Source organism: Elephantulus edwardii, unplaced genomic scaffold (genome assembly GCF_000299155.1).
Source record: "Elephantulus edwardii isolate Elephantulus edwardi_28Jun2011 unplaced genomic scaffold, EleEdw1.0 scaffold00075, whole genome shotgun sequence".
NCBI lineage: Eukaryota > Metazoa > Chordata > Mammalia > Macroscelidea > Macroscelididae > Elephantulus > Elephantulus edwardii.
This window is the reverse complement of record NW_006399825.1, coordinates 100,838-105,615: the sequence shown is the minus strand read 5'-3', so window position 1 is coordinate 105,615 and position 4,778 is coordinate 100,838. Positions and strand designations below refer to the sequence as shown.

At 49.2% G+C, this 4,778-nt stretch overlaps 1 pseudogene; it reads right to left on the bottom strand.

Annotated features, from left to right (window-relative positions):
- Positions 1-329: 329 nt before the first annotated feature.
- LOC102851142 lies at positions 330-3,202 on the bottom strand (annotated as a pseudogene).
- Between the last annotated feature and the right edge of the window lie 1,576 nt (positions 3,203-4,778).

The window sequence follows — 4,778 nt, the reverse complement described above, 5'->3', positions numbered from 1 at the left end:
AGGGGCTAGGCCGGCCTTGGCAGTTGCCCTGCTCCTCTAAGAGTCAGCTCAGTCGGGGCTCAGCCTCCGTGGCCTCTTGCTGTGTCTTGGAGAAAGGTTGCTGCACAGGCCAACTAGGAATCGCAGAAGACTGTACGACTCTACGGGAGATGGCTAAGAGGCCTTTCAATGCAAAGCCTCAGAGAGAGAACTGACCTGAGGCCTCCACTTTTCTCAGCCCCAGGGCCTGGCTAAGTGTGAATTGTGTAACAGTCTATGGGCATGGCCACCATAGAATAGTGCCCTGGCCTGACAACAGGAGGGCCACTTGGGCAGCACTGTTTTCAGGATTATTTCTCTGTGGCGGAGTACATGCACAGCTCTAGGCTCAGCCTTAGCCAAGATGCCCGAGCCTGGGCCAGCATGGGGGTGAGCCCTGTAGGTGGGAACAGCTTCACATGCAGTTTACTAACAAACAGTTAGAACAGCTATTGACAATGAACACCCTGGGTGGGCCAGGTGGGATAGAACAGGCCTACGTGCCCTTGGCCGGGTATTAGTTAGGCTGAGAGAGAGATGGCAGAGGGGTGAGGTTAGGCACTTGACTCAACCAAATAACAGTTTCTGAAATTAATCATGTGCCCTGCTGTAGTTTTCAATAAGGAACCAACACAACTAGTGAACCCCAGGGCAGTGTGCAGGCCCAGGGATTAGGGGGAGGCAGTGGCCAGGCCCATGAGGAAGGAGGAAAAGACCTACAGTCCCCAGCATGAGGAGAAGGTACCCCAGCAGCAGGGGCACCTGGCCTTTTCTAGTGCAGTGGGGCACACAATGCAATGCCCCCTGGGCCCAGCATGTGGCATAGCTCGAGGTATCCACGTTTAGCACCTGGGCTGCTAGAAGAGCCAGTCACTTTGCAGAAGCTGTGAAGACTCGAGTCACCAGGAAGATGGAGGTATCCAAGGGAAGGCCTGTTGTCAGCTCAGATGCAGCAATGCTAGGAGGTCACTCTGCCCCAGCTCCATCCTGGATCTAGTCCTCTGTCATGGGAGGAACCTCAGAGAAAGTAATCTGGGTTCTGAGAAATCACCACAAGAGGCCCCTGCTCCAAGAAGTGGCCCTTCACCTTCCCTAAAATGGCTAACCTCAGATGTAGTTATTCTATAAAATCTCTGAAAGTAATAAATATTCACTGTATAACCAAGGTGCAACCATAGGGGAAAGGCAGAGAGGAAACTAGAAGAGCCGCTGCTATGACTCCTGGTAACAGAGTTCTGGAGATGGGAGGCTGTTCTCACTTCTCATGGAGTCAAGGAGTGAGCGCAGGTGGCCACCAGGGCTGCTCAAAGCTTGTCATGAGGGCTGGTGTTCTGCCCACGAAATGCCCCTCAAAGGAAATCCAATCACACGTCTGAAAATTTCAAGAGCGTTTATTAATTCCACATGTGGAGACTTCCTCCCTCCTCAGGAAGGTGATGAGGCAAAAAGCCTCGAGTTCCCCCTCCCACTTTCTTTTATAGCCCTTTTTTGAGTGCCCCTGTTAGAGCAGAGAGATTGGTGGGTTGAGGAATCATTTGGGTCGGCTTTTGATGGGCTGGCTACTTTGCCCGCCTTTACTCCTTTTGTGTCACGTAGACACTAGTTAATTCCTTACTTTTCAAGGACAGACAAGGCTTTACCCGGGGCACTCATGTTTGTCTTAAGCTAAGAATTTTTATGGTCTGCTTCTGCCTCTAGCATTAATGGGAGGGGGGGTTATAAAAAATGGAGTTTCTGCTGTCCCTTCAGTGGACTCATGCATTCTCATCAGGCATGTCTCCACTTTGAAAAAGTACAGGCACGGGGCCAGAGAAGAAAGAAAGAGGAGGCCAGGAACTGAAGAGGACAAAGACTTCAGGACCTCTCCTTCCCTCCCCTCCCCTCTCTTCCCCTCCTTTTGTCCCAGCTGTCTTCTTCCTCCTCCTGTCTCCACATCAGTCTGAGCCACCAGCTGGAATATTGGTGCCAACAGCAGCAAGCAGCCAGCTTGCCAGACCCAGGGCAAGAGGCTGGCAGCAGGTGGATGGAAGGCTGCCTTGTGAAGTGGTTGGGGATAGACAGTGTAAGCAGCTCCAAAATTTGGGGAGCAAACATGGCAAAAGGGATGTCTAAATGGGTCAGCATCACCTGGGTGACTGGTTTGTTGGCAAAAGCTCCCACTTTCCGGACAAAGATGGTCTCCAAGACATCGTGGGAGGAGGAGCGTCCTTCACTGCTGTTTGACACGGTTTCAGTATCTTGCTGCTGGAAGGTGTGGCAACACAGTGGACCCCGTCAGAAGGGGTGCAGGTTGCCAATCTCTCCTGATCAGCCTGGGTGTCATGGGCAGGCTGGTTGGGAGCAACCAGTACTCTGCCTTCCTTCCCAGGAACCATCAGCTGGGATGGAGGGGAGGTGGAGAGAGAGGAGGTACACACTTCCTGAGAGTCTTCCACTGATGGATATGTAACTCCAGTGTTCTCACCAGAAGTTTTGTAATTATAGGGGTGCATAGGTGCAGAGCTAGGATAGGGACAATACACAAAATGATCAATAATAGTCCCCATGATAGGCAGGGTTCTCTCAAATTGCTTGGTAGACATGAATGGCAAGTTAATTCTGTAAGCACAAGAAAGAGCCCACTGAGGTGCCCACTGTCCCAACACAAACTGTCTGGAAGCCTTCTCCTAAGCCATTCAGCTGAACTTCCCCAAAATATATTCTGTACAATATTACATATTCATGCTATTCTGTACAATATTACATATTCATGCCCTTGTTTTCTGGAAGTCTGTAGACTGGTGTCACCCTCATGGTAACAAGAAGAGACTTTAGCAGCAAGAACAGTCGGTTTGTACACTGTGCAGGAAACTTTGATTTCTTTGTCACACTTTTCACTCATTTCAAGACACCCAATTTCCAGTTAGGTGGAGTTTCCCTCTTAAGTCCTGAGTGAGATCTCCACACATATAGACCTCCAGACAGCAGGAAGTTGACCTGCCAATGCCTTCTTTGTTTCGTGTGTAACTTCCGGGATGTACTTGATTGCTAAATTGAACCAATCTGAGGCCGTTGGGGGATGAGGAGAACGAGTACAAATCTCACCAAGCCGAGCCTGGACAATCACTTGAACAGTCTTGAGAGCAAAAATTTTAATGAACTTGTCCAGGTCCTTTCTGTCCTGGGAATTGAGAGCAGTTTCCATTGCCTAGAAGCATCTGCCAGGCTGCTGCTGAGGACTCGGCGCTCCGGGGCTGCCATGAGATAACATCACGCTTAGGAGACTCCTGGATCGCAGGCCCGGGTGTTTGCTTCCAGAGAATTCTGGGCACTGTCTCACTGTTGTCGTTAAGACTCCTTCACAGCTCAGGCGTAAACCCAGCCGTAAGCCCAGCAATCTGCCTATTCCTGGCGCCACCTTCCCCACTGTTTGTTCTCATCAGCTTTGGTGAAGCAGGGAATGGGGGAAGCACAACTTAATCTTTAAAGTGATGCCGAGCTCTTATCATTTTAAAGAAGTCCTTGAGAGCAGATTTGCTTAACGCAGTACATCTTTTGAGTTCTTGACTGCAGCCATCATGGGGATTGATTGTTGATCCAAATTAAATTAAGTCATTGACAATTTCAATCTTTTCTCCATCTATCATGAGGTACCAGAAGAATGTATATCTGTGTTTCATTGATTATGCAAAGGCGCCTTACTGTGTGGATCATAACAAACTGTGGCTGGCTCTGAGAAGAATGTGAATCCCAGAACATTTAATCGTGCTAATGAGAAACCTATACTTGAACCAAGAGGCAGTCGTCAGAACAGAGCAGGGTAGCACCGCATGGTTCAAAATTGGGAAGGGTGTATGCCAGGGATGTGTCCTATCTCCATACCTTTTCAACCTGTATGCAGAGCAGATTAACCGAGAGGCTGGGCTCAATGACAAATGTGGCATCAGGATTGGTGGAAGATCTATTAATAATCTGCGTTATGCAGATGACACAACCCTGCTTGCTGAAACTGAGGAGGCCTCATGCACTTGCTGCAGAGGGTCAAGGACTGCAGCCTTCAGTATGGACTGAGCAAGAAGACAAAGATTCTCACCACTGGACCAATTGGCAGCATCAGGATGGATGGCGAAGAGATTGAGATTGTTCACAGCTTCAGTTTGCTGGGCTCCATGGTCAACACTCTTGGCACTAGCAGCCAGGAAATAAAAAAAAACATATTGCGATGGGAAAGTCTGCTGTTAGGGACCTCTCTAAAGTACTCAAGAGCAACAGTGTGTCTCTGGAGACTAAGGTGCGTCTGATACCGGCCATGGTCTTTGCAATCATTTGTTATGCATCAGAGAGTTGGACAATGACTAGGGAGGATAGAAGGAGAATTGATGCCTTTGAGCTGTGGTGCTGGAGAAGAGTATTGAATGTACCATGGACTGCCAAGAAAACAAACAGATTCATCCTGGAGAGGGTTAAACCAGGCTTCTCCTTAGAGGCAAGGAATCTCGGGCTTCGTCTGACATACTTTGGACATGTCATAAGGAGGGACAGGTCCTTGGAGAGGGACATCATGCTTGGGAGGGTAGAGGGACAGCGTAGGAGGGGAAGACCCTCTATGAGGTGGATTGATTCAGTGACTGAGGTAATCGGGATGGGTGTGTCAGAGGCAGTGTAATTGGCACAGGATAGAGCAGGGTTTAGGGCTGTTGTACATAGGGTCGCTATGAGTAGCAAGCGACTTGACGGCACATAACAACAACAACAACATCATGACATTGCTTATAGTTCCA